This window comes from Equus asinus, chromosome 16, assembly GCF_041296235.1.
Source record: "Equus asinus isolate D_3611 breed Donkey chromosome 16, EquAss-T2T_v2, whole genome shotgun sequence".
NCBI lineage: Eukaryota > Metazoa > Chordata > Mammalia > Perissodactyla > Equidae > Equus > Equus asinus.
In genome coordinates this window covers 4,137,404-4,159,379 of record NC_091805.1, presented here as the reverse complement: position 1 = coordinate 4,159,379, position 21,976 = coordinate 4,137,404, and the positions used below count along the sequence as shown (strand labels likewise).

Below are 21,976 nucleotides of genomic sequence, written 5' to 3'. Positions count from 1 at the left end.
GAGACCTGAAGGAGATGAGGGAGCTAGTCATTAGAGAGTTTGAGGGAAAAGCATTCCAGGCAGAGGAAATATTTCAAAGAGAAGAGTTCTAAGGTATAGAATGACTTACTGAGCGTTCAGCCAAGGGAGCCATGAAAGAAGCCAAGGTGGTTCTGTGGAGCACAACAGCGCTCGACCTCCGTGACATGAATGTGACTGTAGGCAACAGCAGAGTGGCCAGATGGGTGGTGGGGTTGTGGCAGCTGTAGGGGTCCCCACTCAGACCTCTCTTCAAGAAAGCACCTGCTTCAAGGAGTGCAGAGAGCTGAGGACCTGCAGCTGTAGTGCCTTCTGGAGCCACCCCAGCGTCTCAGTGCAGCCCTTTCTCCCAAGCAGTCTTCAGCCAGTGCTGAGCTGGGGGGAGATCCTAGGGCATGACCACTGATAGGCAATGTGGGACTCCTTTAAGGACAGTCTTTGGGCCAGAGCTCCGGGTTGGGCTGCCTGTGGTGTTTCCAGAGCTAGACTGCAGCCTGAGGCTCTATCTAATAATCCTTCCTTCCCCCTCTCCTTTCACAAGTGTTGGACCTGCATCACGGGCTAAAGGCTTTCCCTGACTCCTACACCCTCTTCCTTGTACCTTCCACAGATATTACCCCTCAATAAGCTGCTTGCCCATCTAAACCCCATCCTGCTGTCTGTCTGCTTCCTGGAGAACCCAGACTGACAGGGGGCAGAGTAAACATTGCTCTGCCTCGACTACCTGCATAAGTCAGGTACAGTCGAGGATATGGAAAGAGGGCAGTCTACAGTGGCATCTAGGGAGGATCAAAGTTGCCAGATAAGTTCCATCAGCCCTACCCCAAGCCATCCTGAATATTATACAGTCAGTGAGAAATCTACTTATTAAAAATGCAGCTTCAGGGGCCAGCCCCATGGCATAGTGGTTAAATCCAGCACACTCCGCTTCAGCAGCCCAGGGTTCACGGGTTCAGATCCCGGGCATGCACCTACACACTGCTCATCAGGCCATGCTGTGGCAGCGTCCCACATATAAAGTAGAGGAGGACTGGCACAGATGTTAGCTCAGGGCCAATTTTCCTCACCAGAAAAAGATTCCTCTAGATACTCATTTCAGCCCTGAGCGTTTCTTGTATAGAAATTCCACAGCTACCGATGGAGCAGTTCCAAACCCTTAAGTAAATTCTGAGGAATAAGGGGCTCACTGCTTAGTCACCAAATTAGCATCCAAAGGGGCAGCATGCCCTGAGAGAGGGGGGCAGTTGGCACTCATTTCCACTCCTGGAAGTCAAACCATGGGCATCAGCTCTCTGGTGACACTTTCTAGGTCTCCAACTGAGATGCTTGTCTCTGTCTTCCATACCAGGCTCACAATGCTCCAGTGACATTCCAGCCAGAGGTGACAGAACCATGTTCTAATCACATAGCTGAGGTCACAGTTTGGGGCTCAGTAAGGCAATGGAGCCAAAGATTTTCTGGGAAATACCTAAAATCCCATCAGGAAAGCAAACACTGGCAGGGAAGGAAGTGGCTCTGGGGTGGGGTCCCACGGAGGGCAGGCAGAAAAGGTCATGACCCAGGATTCCAGGTGGATGCCCTGAGTGCCAGGCACTTTCACGTGTTCATATTTCCAGAGCCACCCTATGATGCCAGACTTATACTTTAAGGTAATCCCTTTTTTATGGCTTAGAAAAATGTGGTTTGGAAAGTTAAGTGATTTTTCCACAGTGCTAGCAAATAGCAAAGCCAGGATCCAAACCAGGTCTTCTGACTCCAAATGTAGGGATTTTTTTTTCCATGGTTTTGCTGCTGGCTAACTTTATCAATATGCCTGTATCAATAATAATAATATTTTACCCTGTGGCCACACCTCCTGGCTTAGATATAATCATGTCAACGTTTGGTCATACCATGGCAGGGAAGCACTGTAGTGGACATTTGCTGGTTTTTGACATCTCCACATCCATTCTTCTCTTCTTTTGCTAAACATATTCTGATTTCTCCCTGGAGAACTACCCCCTCCTTCCCTTGTAGTCAATGAGTTTTGAGTGGGCTCAAACTCTGGCTTCAGGAATGGGGCTGACTCCTCCTCCTAAATCAGTCGATGCGCCCATTCCCTGGCCACTGCCATCGGGATCGGTCTGTAGTCAGTCAGGACCAATTAGTCTTTTGCCAAGCAGCGGGGAGAAAAGCAAGTTCTGTCCCCCACTTCGGCTGAGCCTAGAGAATGCAGGCTGCGGCCGCTGTCACTCTCCTGCTGCTGGGATTGGAGAGTGTCCAAGGATGGCGCTTACACAGCAAAAACAGAGCCAGGAGATGAACAGAGAGAAACCAGGTCCTGGGACCATTTGTTTTTGCACTGGGTCAGGCCATTCTTGAAGCCAAAACTACCCACTAGAACTTCCAGTCTCGTGATACAACAAATTCCATTTATACATAAGCAGTATAGGTTGTATTATCTATTACTTTAAACTGAAAGAGGTTTACCTGATATAGCAGACTTCCCCGCTTCAATTCAATGGGTGTTAAAAATCAATTAGGACTCAACAATAAAAAGACAAATAGGGCCAGCCAAGTGGCATAGTGGTTAAGTTCGGCAACACTCTGCTTCGGCGACCTGGGTTTGGTTCCCAAGCACGGACCTACACCACTTGTTAGCCATGCTGTGGCGGTGACCCACATACAAAACAGGGGAAGATTGGCACAGATGTGAGCTCAGGACTAATCTTCCTCAAGCAGAAAAAAAGAAGGAGGAAGATTGGCAACAGATGTTAGTTCAGGGCAAATCTTCCTGAGCAAAAATAAAAGACAAATAACCCAATTAAAAATATTCAAAGGACTTGAACAGATGCTATCGACTGAATCTGTGTCCCCCTAAAGTTTGTATGTTGAAACCTATTCTCCCAATATGATGGTTTTAGGAGGTGGGGCCTTTGGGAGGTGATTAGGTGATGAGAGCAGAGCCCTCATGAACAGAATCAGCGCCCTTAGAAAAGAGACCCTAGGGAGCTCCCCTGCCCCTTCTACCATGTGAGGATATGGTGAAAAGACCACCATCTGTGAACCAGGAAGTGGGTTCTCACTAGACACCAGATCTGCCGGTGCCTTGATCTTGAACTTGCCAGTTTCCAGAACCATGAGAAATAAATTTCTGTTGTTCATAAACCAGTCAGTCTATGGTATTCTGTCATAGCAGTCCAAAAAGACTAAGGCAAGAGGCATTTCTCCAAAGTAAATGTACAAGTGGCCAATAAGTTCTTGAAAAGATGCTCAACATCATTAGTCATCAGGGGAATGCAAACCAAAACCACAATGAGATACAACTTCACACCTCCTGGGATGGCTTTAACAGAAATACAGATGATAACAAGTGTTGGCAAGGATATGGAGAAATTGGAACTACGTACATTGCCAGTGGGAATGGAAAATGACGCAACTGCTCTGGGAGACAGTCTGGCAGTTTTTCAAATGATTAAACATACAGTTACCGTGTGACCAGGTCCTAGATAGAGACCCAAGAAAAAGGAAAAGATACATCTCCAAAAAGCCTTGCTCATAGCAGTTGTATTCATAATAGCTAAAAATGGAAAACAACTCAAATGTTCATCGATGGGAAATGGAAAAACAAATTGCGATATATTCATACAAAGGAATTCCTCTCGGGAATAAAAGGAATGAGCTACTGATATGTGCAAAAACATGAATGAATCTAGAAACACGTCGAGTGAAGGAAGCCAGATCCAAAATAATATATATGGTTTGACTCCATTTATATGAAGTCCAAGAACAGGCAACACTAATCTATGGTGATAGAAATCAGAAAGGGGTTGCCTGAGTGAGAAGGGTGTTGGACTAGAAAGGGACGAAAGAGTGAGAAAACTTTCTGGAAATTTAGGTGCTACTTACATGGTGAGTACATTGTCAAAACTTATTGAATCGAACCTCAAAATTGGTGCACTTCACTTAAAAATAATAAATACTATTTTTTAAATATTGACTGATTTTTCACTTCTGATGAGGCAAAAAAAAAAGTACCCACTGAACTTACACGGTCTGATGTCCATGAAAAGCTTTCCTATCCATAAATGTCTTTCCCCACCAACTTAAGAATGGACGGCCTTTCTCCCCCTATTAGTTTCTCCTTTGAGAGAAAGCACTGCCTAAGATGCTGTGCTACGTCTCCCTGATGGCTGTTTCAGCACTGCACTAAGTTACAAGATTGATTCTCCTTCTTAGCAAGGCCCCTCAAAGCTCTATTGACCAAGGTGACCATGTTATTGAAGGCCCCGTCCCTCATCTTATAATGGAGCATGTTTATAAACCATTAATTTCCAACCTCCACCCCTTTCTTACAAAGTTTTGTGGCAAAATTCTTCATTCCGCCTAACTTATCTCAAGAGAGCTGGTGACTTTTATCTTAAAATCCAGAAATTAAAAAGATAAAGTGATAAAACAGCCATTACCGTCTTCAAGTCACTAACCTGAAGAGACACCGACTCTCACAAAGTGAGTTTCCGCTTTGGGCAACTCCTTCTCATTTCTTTAATTCTTTCTTTACCTCGTCTCACCTCCCAGCCTTGTGCCGCATCACTTACCACTTATTGACCAGATTAATTAGCCCCAGAAAGGCGATGGAAATCCTAAAATGCAGAGTCACTTACAAACTTCCCTAGCATGATTCATGAAATCCCTATGGGGTCATTGGAATGTCCATTTTGATGGTGTTTTATGGATTAGAAAGAGCCCTATTGCCTCATTAGTATGGACTTCTCTGTGACCTGAAAAAAAAAAAAAAAACGAATGTGAGTTCCTTTGGGGGAATGGAGAGGAGACATTACAAAAGAAAAATGATATTATTTTCCAATACCAAGGAAATTCATTAGCAAACACATTAAAATGCACTTGAGTAGTCATCACACTGAATTGTTTTGGAAAAGGCCCTGCTTTGGAAAAACACAGGGCATAAACATCTTCAGCCCTGCACTTTGGCACAATGAGACAGCAGGATGACAAATGTCTTATTATTCCCTGTGGCGCCTTAATATTCAGAGGACATCTGCTACTCTGTGTTTCTCCCTCCCCTGAGCCACCTTTATCACAGTCTGACATCACGTTACTGTGAATTCCCATGTCCACCTGTTTCAGGGGGAGACGCAGGCGGACTCCTCCGGTTTGCAGGAAACCAGTTAGTCTTAAAGTCAGGAGGCTGAGCTTTTCTACCAGCCATGCAGTCTTAGGCAAGTGTCTCCAATTCTCTTGGCTTCAGTATCCTCATTTGAAAAATAGGGAGCATAATAGACATGATTCCAACGAAATGGAAGCTACTCCCGCTGGTCAGTAGGGGTTCCTCAGACCATAGAACCTGTATACAGGGAAGGGTGATAGATCCTTATTAGCAGTCATTGGCTTGCTGCTGCGTGGTGAGGAGGGGGTGGGGAGGGCTATGTTTAGAACTCAGGGAGTCAATGGACAACCTCTTGGCATTCCTTGGCCCAGTGGCCAAGTGAGGTCACTGGAAAACTGCATTCGCCTGATCAAGATGAGACTATCAATGCCTCATATTCCACATGCATGAAGTTTAGGTCCCTGCAGACCTGCTTTAGAAAAGCAAGCAAAGCGTCTTTATTTCTGCAGCCGGGCACAAGGAGGGGATAAAAAAGCCACATTCAGCCAAAGTGCTGATAGAAGCTAACAAGAACGGAAATGGGAGCTAGAAGGCAGCCTTGAGGACCAGCTCAGGCCTTGCAACCCGCTGCAGAAGCAGGGATGGGACGAGCCGTGTTTTACGTTATTTGGCCATTTCTCCCTCTCCCCCACCTCACCCCCTACTTATAAGGAAAACAACGGAGGTGGTGACATTTTAGGTTCAGGTGGACATACGACCAGCCATACTCTCTGCCCTTCTTTCTGCTCCGTTCCCTGGGGGCTTGCCCTAAATGCACTGCATCACTAGGTTCTCTTGCCTTCTGGTTTCCAGTCAGGGTCAACAACAGGGAGCACAGACAGATCAGAGGAAGGAAGACAGAAGGGCACTGTCAGAATACTTCTGCCCTTTCTCGAGTCATTGTGCTGGGGACCGGCCGCATCCTTCCACTAGAGGTCACAGCTCCTGTCAGGTGGCTCTCCTCACAAAGATCTCTCTCCTGGCTCTGATAATGGGTTGCTTCCTTCTTCAAGCCTCTGTGTGGTAATGGAACTCCTAAGTTACTAAGACTAGGGCATTTTATTTTCACTTTTGGATTCCTTAAACCTGCCCAAACCTTTGTAAATAGTCCCTTTATTAAATTCTCCTCAAATTAACAAATTTGCACAAATAAATGATTTCTTTTCTGGTGGGGCCCTCACTAATAGAGACAAGTTTTTCATAGGAACCACAGAGGTAACTGTAAGATTAATGACATTTGTTTAAAATGTGTGTGAAATTTCTTTGAAGAATAAAATGACTTTGTAGAAGTTCAAATGAAGCGTATGCCATGCATATAGGAAAAGGCATGAAACACAGATGTACAGTTTAAAGAATAATTATAAAATGGACACCCATGTAACCAGGACTACGATCCAGATATAGCACATTGCCGGCTGCCCACCCTACCCTCCAGCTAAAGTCACCTTTGTTCTGACTTCTAGGGCGGTCATTTCATTGCTTTTCTGCATTTTACCAACTCATGTGTGTTTTATCAGCTATGTAAGCATCCCTTATATCTACAGTTTCCTTTTGCCTATCATAGAACTTATAGAGATGGAATCAGGCTATAGACATTCTCTCGTGTCTCGCTTCTTTAGCTCACTGTTACGTTGGATTCATCGTGGTGTGGTCTTTGGCACCCATGCCCAAGTCTGGTGCTTTCACTTTCGGTGCTGCATCCTGTTCCACTGTGACAATGCTCAACCCTTGATTCATCTTTTCTACTGTTGAGGAATGTTTGAATTGTTCCCGTTTCAGGCTATTCAGAAAAATACTGCTATGAAAAATCTTCTATTTACCTCTAGGGCACAATTCGAGAGTTTCTCTAGCATAGTGGTTCTCAAACTGATTGGTCTCAAGGCCCATTTACACTCTAAAATTTGAGGACCCCATAAAAATATCGAGGACCCCTTTTGTTTCTATGGATATCTAACAATACTTACTGCATGAGAAATTAAAACTGAGAAAAATTTTACGTATTTATCAATTTATTTTTAAAAACCATGAAAAACTCATTAGATGTTAACATAAATAATGCGTTTTTAATTAAAAAACTAACTTTTAGGAAGATAATATGGAAGAATTTTTTTACTTTATAACTTTGGGATAGGGAAAGGATTCTTAAATAATATAAAAAGCAAGACCATAAAAATTCGATAAATTCAACTACATTAAAGAACTTCTACTCATGAAATGATACCTAAGAGAGTGCAAACTGAAGCCACAGCATTGGAGAAGATATTAGCTACAGATAGAACCAACAAAGGACTTGAATCTAAGACATATACAAACTCACACAACTAATGTGAAAAATGGGCATGAGATTTGAATAGACACCTCGTCAAAGAGAAAATCCACAAAGCCAATAAACATATGAAGACTAGCTCCACCTCATTCCCCTCTTTAATGAGAGAAGTGCAAAGAAAACCACTATGAAGCACCAAGGCCCTAGCAGCTGGTGGTGATAATGTGGAGTGATGGGAATTCTAGGCTGTGGATGAGAATATGAATGAGTCCAACCACCTTGGAAGAGTGTGGCACTTTCTGGGAAAGATAAAGTTATACCTACCTTGTGATGCAGCAGCTTCACTCCTGGGCTTGCATCCCAGGGCAGCAGTTCTCAAAGGGCTGTCTACGGACACCTGAAGGTCCTTGATCTTCCTGGGGGTCTGTGAGGGCAAACTATCTTTATAATGATACTAACATGTTATCTGCCGTTTTCATTGTGTTAACATCTGCAGCGATGGAGTGAAGGCAGTGGTGGGAAACTGCTGGGCGCTTAGCAAGAATCAAGGCAGTGACACCAAACTGTGCTGGTGATCATTGTATTCTTCCACACTACTTACCAAAAAATGCCAGTTTCACTTAACAATATCTTTTTTTTTTTTTTTTTGAGGAAGATTAGCTCTGAGCTAACTACTGCCAATCCTCCTCTTTTTGCTGAGGAAGACTGGCCCTGAGCTAACATCTGTGCCCATCTTCCTCTACTTTATATGTGGGACGCCTACCACAGCATGGCATGCCAAGCGGTGCCATGTCCACACCTGGGATCCGAACCGGTGAACCCCAGGCCGCTGTGAAGCGGAATGTGTGAACTTAACCGCTGCGCCACCAGGCTGGCCCCTAGAATATCTTTAACGAAGCAGTAAAAATTAATTTTATTAAATCTCAAGTACATTGTACACTGAGTACATTTCTTTTTTTTTCTGATGAGATCAGTGGTGATATTAACAAATGTGAGATTTTTTGTATTATATAGGGAAATGTGCTAACATTTAGAAAATTTGAGTAACTCTGTGAACCAATATTTTCCAAACATCAAATGCCTGATGTTAAAAAATCATGCATGGGTCAGTTTCACTCAAGATGAAAGACACACCAAGGGATTTTAATGTAACAGAACACATATAGTTCACTAACACGGTTTCAGATTCTACATTGCAACTAACCTTTAAGAAACTACCAGTGTAATAGAAACTTCTGGTGTTCAATAGAAGAGATGAGAGCAGGCATCTTTTTGTTTTTCCCCATTTCAAAGGGAAAGCTTCTAGCGTTTCGCTATTTAGCATGATGTTTGCTGTAGATTTTCTGTATATACATTTTACTTGACTTAAAGTTTCCCTTTTATTTCAAGTTTGCTGAATTTTAAAATTAAGAATCCATATTGATTTTTTACCATTTGTTTCTTCTGCATATATTGAGGTGGTCATCTGGTTTTTCACTTTTATGACAGAATCAATGACAAATTACATTGATTCATTTTTAAATGTTAAACCCATTTCATATTCCTGGGACAAAGCCAGCTTGTTTCTATATATTATCCTTTTGAATTACTGGATTCAATTTGCTAATATTTTGTTTCAGATTTTTCAGTTAATGTCCATAGGTCAAATTAGTCTGTAATTATATTTTGTCATATTGTCCATGATGAGGTTTAGTATCTTATTATGAGTTTGGGAGTCATTTCGACTTTTATTTTATGTTTATGTGAGAATACTTTGTTCCTCAAAAGACTGGTAGAACTCACATTAAAGTCTTCTAGTCCTGGAGTTTTCTTTGTGGATTTTCTATGAAGGATTGAATTTATTTAGTGGTTGTAGATTATTCAGGTTTTTTATATTATTATAGGCTTTGCTAATTTTCCTCTGGGAAGTTGTATGGACTACATTTTCACATGCGTTGGCATTAGGTCGTTCATCATATCCTCTCGTGATCTTTCTGATGTCTGCAACATCTGGAGTAATATGCCCCTTTTCATTCATTTTGTGTGTGTGTGTGTGTATTCTCCCTCTCATAGTCTCAAAAGGGACTTGACACCTTTATTAGTCATCTCAAGGAACCAGCTGTTGACTTTATTGTTTCTCTCTATCATGTGTTTTTTCTATTTCATGTATTTCTGTTCTGATTTATTACTTCTTTTCTACTACTTTCTTTCTGTTTATTTTACTGTTTATTTCTATAATCCTGAGGTGGATGCTTGGCTCATCAATTTTTAGCCTTTTTTCTTCGCTAGTATAACATTTAAGGCTATAAGTCAATCCTCTAAGTACTTTTTAACTGTATCCTACATGTTTTTGATAGTTAGGAGTTTTTTAAATCATTCAATTGAAAAAAAATTTTAATTTCCATTATAAATAATTTTCCAAAAATATGGGATATTCTTTTTCATTTTTATTTATTGATTTATGGTTTGATCACATATTGGTGAGAAAACATCCTCTGTGTTATCTCTGCCCCTATAATTTGTTGGGCCTTGCTTTAATGATCCAGTATAAGTCTATTTTTGAAATGTTCTGTGTGGATTTCAGAATATTTATTCTACTGTTGTTGAATGTAATATATATAATCTCAGCTGGGTCAAATTTATTAATCATCATTGTTTGAATCATCTATTAGCTGATTTTTCTCATCTCTTTATTCTGTCTACTATTAACAGATGTATTTTAAAATTTCTCATATAATTGTGGATTTGTCTATTTTTCCTTATAGTTCTTCTGATTTTCTCTTACAGAGCTTGAAGCTATGTTATTAGGTGCATATAAATTTTATATTTTCCTGGTGAATTGAAATTGTATTGCTAAGAAGTGATTATCTTTCTCTTACTAAATTTTTATTGTGGTAAAATATAGATGACAAAGTTTGCCATTTTAACCATTTTTAAGTGTACAATTCAGCAGCATTAATTAGATTCACAGTGTTGGGCAACCATCACTACTATATAGTTCAAAACTGTTTCCATCACCCTAAATAGAAACTGTACAACCATTAAGCAAAAATTTGCCATGCTTCCCTCCTCCCAGCCCCTAATATTATCTACTTTCTGTCTCTATAAATCTTGCTTTTCTAGATATTTCACATAAGTGAAATTATACAATATTTGTTATTTTGTGTCTGGCTTATTTCACTTAGCATATGTTTTCAAGCTTCATCCATGTTGTGGTATATATAGAACATGATTCCTTTTTATGGCTGAATAATATTCCATTATACATATATACTGCATTTTGTTTATCTATTCATTTGTTGAATACTTGGGTTGCTTCCACCTTTTGGCTATTGTGAGCAATCCTGCAATGAACGTGGTATACGAGGATCTGCCTCAGTCCCTCCTTTCAATTTTGAGTATATACGCAGGAGTGGAACTGCTGGGTCCTACAGTAATTCTATGTTTAGCTTTGTGAGTAACTGCCAAACTGTTTTCAATAATACTTTTTGCCTTAAAATCTATTTAGAGTACTATTAATATAAGAATGCCAGCTCTTTTTTGTTTATATTTTCAGGGTATATGTATTTCCATTTTAAAATTTCAGCCTGTTTGAATATTTACATACTTTTTTTTCCAGTCTGAAAACCGTGGTCCTTTAACTGAAGTATTTAATCTATTTATATTTTATTTAATTAATTAATATTAATAACTACTATATTTTAAATCTATCACCATATGTTTTCTTTCTCTTTATCTCACTAGTTCTATAATTCTTTTTCTCTTCTTTTGGATTGATTATTTTTATCATTCTACATTTTCCTATTATTTACAGGCTACATTCTCTGTGTCTGTTCTTTCAAAGGTTAGCTAAAATTTCTGTGTGTATATATAATCTATCAAGTACAAAGTTAGTCAATAATGTTATTTTTGTGCTAGAGATTACAAAGAATTTAAACACTAACTTCATTTACTCTCTTCCTAATTTGCATGTTTTTATTTTTGTGTATTTCACTTATTTTTAATCTTATAGACATTAATGTTGTGTTATGCACAATACTGCATTGTTTAGATTTATCCACATATTTATCACTTTCTCTGCTCTTCATTCTTTCTTGCATCTCAGAGCTTCCATCTGAGATCACATTCTTTCTTCCAGAATAACACCCTTCAGAATTCTCTTTTATAAGGGTCTAGATAGTAGCTGCAATATTGTGATTTATTAGAAATATATATATATTTGGTCATTCAGATGACCAAAATATATTCTTCATATATGTTTGGTCTTCATCCACAGTTCCTGGCTCACGGCTCCTAAAACCCTTGGAATTTCCTGAGCTATAAGAGCAACAGGAGCATCTTTTGTTATAATATTTGGTCTCTTGTCCTCAGTTCCTGAAAAAGCTTCAGAGCCATAAGGGTGAAGTAGGTGTCTTGTTACTCATAACAAGCCCCTTTCCCCCACAACTGGGTTTATGTTAATGAGGTGACTTTTGGAAAGCACCTAAGGATGGGGCTGGTTGCCAGGGGAACCAACCCTGAATAGAGAGTTAGAACTTTCAGTCCCACCTCTTGATTTCCGGGGGGGGGAGGGGCTAGAGGTTGAATCAGTCACCAATGATCCAATGAGTTAATCAATCATGCCCATGTAATGAAGCCTCCATAAAAACCTGAAAGGAGGGGGTTCAGAGAGCTCCAGGTTGAGGAATCAGAATGCTTTCTCGTGCACCATACTGGGCCCCCAGCTCCATGAGGACGGAAGCTTCTTTGTTAGGGACCTCACCCCATGTATCTCTTCATCTGGTTGTTGATTCATATCCTATAATATGCTGTGTAATAAATTGGTAATCTAGTGAGTAAATGGGTTTTCCTGAGTTCTGTGAGCTGTTCTAGCAAATTAATCAAACCCAAAGAGGGGGTCAAGGGAACGTTTGATTTATAGCCAGTCGGTCAGAAGCGCAGGAAACAATCTGGGCTTGCAATTGGTGTGTGAAATGGAGGGCGGACTTGTGGGACTGAGCTGTTTCCCTATGGAATTTGATGCTGTCTCTGGGTAGATGGTGTCTGAGCTGAGTTCAACTCTTAGATATGGCTTGTTTGTGTGGGGAAGCCTATACACACACACACACATATTGGAATTGGGTCCAGGAACCCAAAAGAGTGGCAAACTCTGCGCTTCTATTTGTTTTCTAAATGTCTATATTGTGCCCTCATTCTTGAAAGGTATTTTCACTAGGATTAGAATAACAGGTTACCAGTTATTTTCTTTCACCCCATGGAGGATCACTGTGCTGTCACCTGGTTTCCATTGCTGCTATTGAGAAGTCAGTTGTCAGTCTCACTGCTGTACCTGTGACAATGATTTCCAACCATACCCTACCCCAATCTCTTTTTCTTTGGTGTTCGTTAGTTTCATTATGATGAATCTCAGTGCGCAGTTTGCTCGTTAGTTAGTTAGTTCTTCCTCCCTCCCTCTTTCCCTCCCTCCCTTCTTTCCTTCTTTTCTTTCTTTCTCTCTTTCTGTTTAGGATTTGTTTGGCTTTTTGAGTGTGTGAATTGATACAATTCATTGTTCTGGAAAAGCATGTTTCTTCAAATATTTTCTCTGCCATATCATCTCTCTCCTCTCCTTCTAGAACTCTAATTAAATGTATGTCAGACTTTCTTGCTCTCTCTTCCATGAATCTTGATCTCTCTTTCATATATTCCATCTCTGTGCTTCATTCTGTAAAGTCTTGTGATCTAAACTTCCTGTTCTCTAATCCTCTTTTTGTGCTATTAAACCGCTGGTTTTTGTTTTGTTTTTAATTTCAGTAATTGTGATTTTCATTTCTAGAAGTTTTATTTGTTTCTTCTTGAAAATTTCTTGGTTGCTTTTTGTAGTTTCCAGTATCCTGAAGGCATTTTCAAGCTTGTCTTTTATGTCTTTAATAATAGTAAGCATAACTGTTTTATAACCTCTGTCTGATAACCCCAGTGGCTAAAGTCTCTTTGGCTCCGTTTCTACTTTGTTTCTTCCAGCTCTTGCACATGATGCTTATTTCTCTATGTGTCATCAGTTGTTTTTACTGTGTGCTGCTCGTTGACCTTGAAAAATTATTTATGTAAATACATTGAGGCCCAGGATGAAGATGGCTTCTCACAAAGGCTTTGTATTTGTTACTTTCAACCCCCAAGGGCTTGATCAATACAGCGCCAGCTTAAATTATGTTTATGACTTGAATTTTTTAGACCACCAAGTGGTTATAACTACAATAATGCCAGCAAGGGATTACAAATTTTAAAGGAAGAATTGTTTCCTCCATTGTACTGTTCAGCAGTCCCCAGTGAGTGGAGATACTGGAAAAATGTAGCTTTCGAATTCCCAGCTCTATCAGTAGGTTTCTTTTTGTACTTCACCTTTGGTTGTCAGTTTCTGTAGTCGGTGGCTGGGGTGAGCTGCTCCCTGGAGCGGTGTCTACTGAGGTCTCACAGGTGCTGTCTCTGGTTTTCTGCTCTTATCTATTGCTCTAGTCTACAGCTGGAGTATTTCAGAGGATAATCATTTTTCTCCACTTGGTCAGGATTGGTGGTACACTTCAGCTGACTCAAGCCCAGCATTGTCCTCGTCAGCACTTCAGACTCTTTTGAATCTCTGCCGCATCCTCCATTCAGTGTCTTTATCTCCACTTCTGTTGTGGGGTCAGCTTGACCTCCCCATGGCAGACCTGTTATCTCTCAGCTGAGCCCTGTTCTGTGTCCTCTACAGAGGAGGCAGGAAGATCTGAGTCCCTTCTCCACCACACAGGAGCTACTGGAAGCTCAAGTTGGGCCCTCCTTTTGCCTTCTACTCTACTCTGCTCTCTTTCCTCCTCTGGGCCCACTCCATTGTGCTGCTCGCTCACCTTAAACAGTGATTTCCTTCTAGAATCCCAAATAGAAAGTAGATGAGAAGCCCTCTCACCTTAGCCTCCCTCTCAACCAATCGCACACACCTTCCCTCTCTGGGACTTATTCCTGGGATCAAGAAAACTTCTCACTCACTGGCTTTCCTGACTCCAATTCCAGCTTCTCCCAACAACCCACTGGAACAGGAAGAAGCTCAAACATTCCACTTCTTCAACATCATATCCTTGTTCTTTCTTGGGACAGCAAGCTCAGTGGTCTGGTCATCGTAAGTGGATAACGTTGTCTCCCTAAATCATAAAAGATAATATTATACCTTTATACTGTAATATAAGAAACTCCGCTCATTAACCCTTGACGTGTCAAAGGTAGTAAAAGGAATGTGGGAATCTTTTCTCTCTCATCTTTTTTCTGGCTTTCTAAATAACCATTTTGATCAAATATCTTATTTTGGATGTCAGAAGCTGATTTTTAAGCCTTTCTTTTTTAATTCCTGCTTTAACAGACCTAATCTCACCCTCCACACTCCACCCTCAGGCAAATGGATGCTTCAGGCCAACTAAGGAAAAGATCATATGCATGAAAATACAAAAGAGAAAGCATATTAATATGTTCCATAAATATCCAAATTACAGATAAAGACATATATATCGTTTTTAATCAAAAGCATTTGTGTTAATTATATATTGCTATATAATACATTACACCAATACTTAGTAGCTTAAAACAATGAAGATTTATTATTACACAATTTCTTTCTTTTTTTTTTTTTAAAGATTGGCACCTGAACTAACAACTCTTGCCAATATTCTCTTTTATTTTTATTCTTCTCCCAAAGCCCCCAGTACATAGTTGTACATTCTAGCTATAGGTCCCTCTGGCTTTGCTATGTGGGACACTGCCTCAGCATGTCCTGATAAGCGGGGCCATGTCTGCACCCAGGATCCAAACTCGCTAAACCCTGAGCCATGGAAGTGGAGCGCGCGAACTTAACCACTCTGCCATAGGGCCAGCCCCTATTTCACAGTTTCTATAAGTCATGGATTTTGGAAGTGGGTTAGCTTGGTGATGCTGGCTCAAGGCCTCTCAGGAAGTTACAGACCAGATGAGAGGTGGGGGGCAATCATCTGAAAGCTTGACTGAGGCTGGAGGATCTACTTCCAAGTTCACTCACATGGCTATTCGCAAGATGTCTCAGTTCCTGGCTGGCTGTTGGCTGGAGGGCTCAGTTTCTCACCACATGGGCCTCTCCTCATGACATAGCAACTGGTTACCCTTAGAGGAAGTAATCTGAGATAAGGAGAGAGCAAGCAGGAAGCCATCGTGCCTATTATGTCCTAGTCTCTGAAGTCATACACTGCCACTATGGCTTTATTCTATTCATTACAAATGGCTCACTAAGTCCAGCCCATAACCAAGGGAAGGGAAATTAGGCTCTACCTCTTAAAGATAGTGTCAGAGAATTTATGGATATTTTAAACCACCATAGCATTTGAAATCATTTATTGCCCCCTTCCTATATGCCAGAGTGCAAAAGTCAACAACAAAACAGAGATTCCGTGCATAATGGAGCTGAAAGTCTAGTGGGTGCAAGAATATGAAAATAGGCAATTACAGGACACTGAGATATGCGTCCTAGTTTCCCCTCATGTGACATGGGGACAATAGGTGCTTGGGGGCACACACGTCAATACATGTGAACATGCTTTTGTAAAAGCGTGGTTTAGCAGAAGAGATCAAGAGCTGAGATTCAAGAGGCAGAATGCCCGCATTCATCTCCCAGCTCTGCCACTTACCGGCTACGTGACCCTGGGCTAGTCACTCATCTTCTCTGTGCCTCAGTTTCCTTATCACTAAGATGGGAGAATAACAGTAACTAATCATAGGGCCCTCGTGAGGGTTAAATGAATTAGCAAACAGAAAAGGCTTAGAAGTTGCCCGGAACAGAGCAAGAGTTAGTTATCACAGTTGCAAACTGCAAGCTGTTTTGGAAATGAAAGGTAATATTATTCTAATTTCTGAGACTAGGTACAGATCCTTATGCCTGTCTTTATTGGAAACGAAATTAACTTTCTGAAAAGTTTAATAATTAATGATGTATTTGTACTTTTTTGTTTTTAGGCGTATGAGATCTGTAGTAAAATGCTAGTGTTGCTCTCCACCTCCACCCACCCACTCACCAACCCCACTTCCTTCCCCAGAGGAAACCACTTTAACAGTATCATGAATGTGCTTTCAGACACTTTTCTACCTGCTTAAAAGCTATGTGCTTTTAAACTAGTTTAATATACATATTCCGCTAATTTACTTGCTTTTTTCTGATAATAATTTAGCAGATTTTTTCAAGTTAGTGACTATAGCTTTACAGCATTTCTTTGAATGACTATATTCAGTTTTGTAGGTGGATATATCATTGATTCTTTAACCATTCTTTTATTGATGAGCATCCAAGTTGTTTCCAACTTTTTATTACTATAAACAATTGTATAATAAACATAAGCATTTAAATGGACTTTCTAATTTTCAAAGGCTTCATGAATATAAATGTTTTTGATTAAGACCTGTGACACTCATTGAACCTATATAGCTCCAATGAAAAACTCTACAAAATATTTCAGTCATTTTTTCTAATGACCCTGTCAATTCCAAAGTGCTAGCTACCATGACTTATAAATATCATCTTACAGTTGAACTAATTAATGTTGATAACAATTGAAATTGTCCTGAGATATTTTCTTTGCGAAAAATTCAACACTGGTTATGTAATGGTGTTGAATGAAGTATGTAATAATAAAAAGTATCATTTGCATCCAAATAGGTTGTTATTCTTAAGATCTGACTTGGGAAAGATGGTATTTGGTCAGATGCCTTTTCTCAAGCAGCAAAGCAGGGCAAGCATAGGGGCCAACACTCTGGTCCTAGAGTTCTGGTTTCGTAGCCTGGTAAAATGGCGAACTGGAAGTTGCAGTATGGGAAAAATATAGGAGGTGATGCTTTGATTTCATGAACATTGTGTTGGATTACCAAGCCAGAATTAATATATTCTACCTAACTGCCTAGAATTTCAAATTTTTTCTAGCAATTTGTATTCATTCCCACCTTCAAGATATCAGAGCTAGACAAGGGGGCAAGAAGACAGCAGAGTTACAGAAGGGGACTGTCCCATTTCAGAGTCTATCTGGCTGATGTAAAAAATGAGACATTTCATAATTTGGTCTGCTGTTGTGTCCATCACTGGAAAACCCAGCATCTTCTTGGATAAGACCTTGCACTCGGATTGTATTACTGTAACTGTATCATAGTCATCATTGTGGAAATCATTGACAAGCCACAAAAGAAGCAAGTTTTGTGCATGATTGCCACTTATCGTTTTGATTCCTTTGATCGTCACATCTACTTGTTTGGCAATTCTGGTCCCTAAATTACACATTTGGTATATTTGGTCAGTCTTGAAATTTCAAAGACAACAAGCTGTCCAGCCATCTGCAAGATGTCACTGAAGTCCCTGGTGTTCTCACAGATTGCAGCTTGTCTGTTCTGAAAGATGACCAACAAATCTGGTCCAAGCCTGAGTAAAACAACTGACTGGTCTCAGAGCAACACAGGGTCATTCACGAGCCTAGCAGTTCCCACGCAAAACCACCCAGCACGTACTTACAAAAGTAAGGCGAGTGGGGACCTGGTATTTTCCACATCATCTTGGAGAAGCACTGTTTTATTTGTTTGTTTTGTTTATTTTTCTTCTTTGGGCATATTTTGTGTGATTGAGAAGTGCTGTTAGCTATTTACAATAGCCAAGACGTGGAACCAGCCTACATGCCCAGAAACTGATGATTGGATAAAGAAGATGTGGTATATATACACAATGGAATACTACTCAGCCATAAAAAAAGACGAAATTGGCCCATTCACAACAACGTGGATGGACCTCGAGGGCATTATGTTAAGCGAAATAAGCCAGTCAGAGAAAGACGAACTCTATATGACTCCACTCATAGGTGGAAATTAGTATATTGAGAAGGAGATCTGATCGGTGGTTACCAGGGAAAAGGGGGGGTGGGGGAAGGGTACGGAGGGGGAAGTGGTGTACCCACAACATGACTAACAAAAATGTACAACTGAAATCTCACAAGGTTGTAATCTATCATAACATTAATAAAAAAAAAAAGAAGTGCTGTTAGCTTATGGGAATAAGACAAAAATGCCTTGCAAATATCTTGCTTTGGCATTGCCAAATTTAACCTTTTGCATGCATGTATTGGACTGGGGGATTGCTGTTTTATTTTGTTTTAGACGCGTAGGGGTAGCGTGTGGAGTAAGACTTTGCAGAGATTACTGCAGAAGTCATTTTATTTTCATAAAGAGGGAAAAATACACCCATCTCATAATTACAAGTATTTGGAGCTGAAATATGAGACAGATTCTATTCCTGCCTTTCACATAACCTCTAGATTTCCTCGTCTGCCAAGTGAACAGCCGTTTAAATCCCCCTCCAAAGATTCATTCATTCGCTGTTTCTACAGGATCTACTATGGGCCCTCGGTGCTGATAACACCGATTCTTGGAGAGCTCAAGATTGTCTCCAATGCCTTTAAGCACCACTCCCATCCTCCTTTAAAACGAGCTCCTGAATTCTCCCCCAAATAGATCAGAACGCTTTGTGTCTGCAAATACACACGGAGAAAAGAAACGTGTCAGTGGCGTTCACGCGGCGCCGAGCTAGACCGGGTGTGCCAGCGGGCTAGGGAGCTCTCCTTTGTAAAGGGCAACCCAGTCACTCGAAAAAGAACAATGTAAAGGGCGTCTGGGGTCAGGGCGGGACACCCAAGCGCTCCTTTCTCGGCTGGGGAAACCTGGGAAACATTTTTGGGCTCGGGCCGAGTCACGCGGCAATTCCACGGCAGGAATTGTGCAATGGGGCGAGCCGGGCGGGCGTCCGGGGGTGGAAGGAAGCGGTGGGGGGGAGGGGGGGGGGGGCTTCCATCGGCCAACCTCCCCGCCGCCGGGGGAAGTGCAGGCTCGACGGCGCGCCCAGGACAGCAGGGGTCCGGGGGCCCCCCCCAGCCCGGGCCGAGGGAGCGGCGCGCCGCGTCGGACAGCGCGTGGGGCCACCAGCCGCTGCCCGACCCGGGCGACACGGGGCCACCGCCCCGCCGCCCCGACGGCGCTGGGAACTCCGGGCGCACTTTCCGTAAGGGCCGCGGGGCTTCCAGCGGCGCCCGCGCCCCCGCCCCCCGGCCCGCGCGCTCGGCCGGTGACGCAGCGGCCGGCTGCGCGGAAGTCTGCGCGGAAACCGGGAACCTCCGCGCCACCGCGCCGCCCTGTCCCCGCCCCCTGTCCCCGCCCCCTGTCCCCGCTGAGCCCGGGACCGCGCGTGCCCGCCCCGCTGAGCCCCCGGCCGCGCGTGCCCGCAGGAGCGCCGAGCGGTCCCTGGCGCAGGCTCGGCAATGAGCGTGTGGTCACGTTCTTTCCTCGCGTCCCTGTGCTAGTGAGGGGCGCGCTCTCATTAGCTTCACTTAGAGGGGAGACTCAGGCTCCGCAGAGATCCGCTTCCTTGCTTGAAGCCACACAAGGCAGAGCTGCGCATCGCGTCCAGGGGGTCTTGCGCGGCTGTCGGACTCCCCTGGATCGGCCACTTCGCGGCTCTCATTCCAGTGAGCAGCGGACGGGTGACAGGTGGGACCGGTAAACTGAGCTGCAGCCCCGGTCCCCGCGACGGCGGCCGTGTGCTTCTGGCTGGAACGCACTCCTCTGCCCGAGTGTGCTGTAAAAATATTTTTTCACCTGTATCATGAACTGGAAAAGGTTGGAAAGCACTTCGCTGACCTTGTGCCTCCACTTTCAAGCTGTATGTTGGGATCAGGGACACTTACCATAAGGGATTGTTGAGGGTTTAAATAAGACGGTATTTGCAGGGTGCCAGCACCTCGAGGACCCTCAATCCGTGTTAATTCTCGCTTCTTTTTGCGGCGCCCCCGGGACATCGGGTTACTCACGCTCCTTAACGCTGGAGAGGGGACGCAGACATTCTAGGTAGACACCCTCTCTGGCAGGTGAGAGATTTAATCCGTTCAACGGGAAAATCACTCACCCCATGGCCGCCTCAAGCGTGACAGACACCGAGTTAGGGGCCCCGTCCGTTGATCCCGCGCAAGGGCTCTTGCCACCTCACCTCCCTTTTCCTCCCAGGAGCTTCAGAACAGCTTTGAGGCCAGAAGCTGACTTCCTCGGAGACCTGATGGCGGTGACGTGGGAGGGGATCTCCGGGAAGGCTAGAGAGGAAGTCGAGTCACCCGCTGGCTAGCAGCCTGCCCGCCCCCTGGACAGGGGGCCCTGGCTCCTCAGGCGCGGAGCCAGGCCTGGGCCTCTGCTGGCCGGGGTTGGGTCTCTTTAGGTAACTCCGGGAACAGCTGCAGTGAAGGATAAAAGTCGGGTGTGTGTGTGTATGTGTGTGGTTCTGGCTGTGGGATGTCCAAATAAATGTAGACGAAGGTAAGAATAAGCTGGCTTTAGATGCTCTCCAGAGTCCTTCCATGGCAAATCATTTAGGGGTCAGCACGGACTTTTCATAGGACTTTTATCTTGAAAAGTGAAACTCATGGAAGTTTTCTAACATCGTGAAATCTTAGGAATTGTCCACTCCTCTTGTTTTGATTTTAAAATCACTACTCACTGGAGCAGCTGTTTTCCCCTTCCGAGTTTCCATTTTCTGGAACGAGGCTAAACTATCTGGACAGCCCTTTCCCTTGGACACCCTGGGATGCTGGGACTGTGAATGGCCTCTTAGGAGAGCTGGAGCTCCAAAGGAAAGTGGGACCAAGGAAAAACAGGACTCTCTCCTTTAAAAAAAGAAAAATTCCTTTTTTTTAATCACAAAAATAATCAGTACTCATTGTGGAAAAGTTAGATTTTTGTTCAGAATCAGAAAGAAGAAAAAAAATTGAAATGCTACAATCAGAAAACCATTGTTGACAATTTGGTATAGAATTATATGTAATCAGACTGAACACTGCTTTTTTTCTTGAGTAACACTTTTTCTTGAATAAAATATCATGACATGCACTAAATATTTTCCATACATGTTTGAAATGGCTGTTTAGTATTCCACTGTACATTTATTTGGCCTGAGCCCAATTGAAGGACTTAAAACTGTGTCCAGGATTTTTCTATTGAAAGAGCAATGAGGGGCTGGCCCCGTGGCCGAGTGGTTAAGTCTGTGCGCTCTGCTGCAGGCCGCCCAGTGTTTCGTTGGTTCGAATCCTGGGCACGGACATGGCACTGCTCATCAAACCACACTGAGGCAGCGTCCCACATGCTACAACTAGAAGGACCCACAACGAAGAATATACAACTATGTACCGGGGGGCTTTGGGGAGAAAAAGGAAAAAATAAAATCTTTAAAAAAAAAAAAAAGAAAGAGCAATGAAGTGTGAGCCTTGTGGCTGAATCTTTGAGCACATTCTCAATTGTTTACATAGGTCAGTTTCCTAGAAGTGATATTTCTGGGTCTAGGGGTAAAGATTGCCCTATGGTGAGCTTGTAAGCTTGGTTTTTCCCCTCAGTGTTTTCCCAGACATTCTATGCCATTTATTCACCAAGAATTTATTGAGCACCCATCAGATGTCAGACAAGCGTGGGATACAGAGATGAATACTTTGTAGCACAAGGTGCCATAGATATTGTCAGAGAAAGCTTTGGGTAGC

At 42.6% G+C, this 21,976-nt stretch overlaps 1 long non-coding RNA gene across 7 annotated transcripts in view; it reads right to left on the bottom strand.

The window, feature by feature from the left end:
* LOC123277628 (uncharacterized) overlaps window positions 1-21,639 on the bottom strand; it is a 38,290-nt gene extending 16,651 nt beyond the window's left edge. For 2 of the 7 annotated variants that reach the window (XR_011494784.1, XR_011494786.1), the window contains exons 1-2: window positions 20,147-21,639; window positions 110-14,563 (exon numbers count right to left, since the gene is read on the bottom strand). This is a non-coding gene — a long non-coding RNA (uncharacterized lncRNA). The remainder of the gene's footprint in view (window positions 1-109; window positions 14,564-20,146) is intronic. The other 5 variants (XR_011494790.1, XR_011494785.1, XR_011494787.1 and 2 more) reach the window with 5 other exon arrangements.
* Window positions 21,640-21,976: the final 337 nt, after the last annotated feature.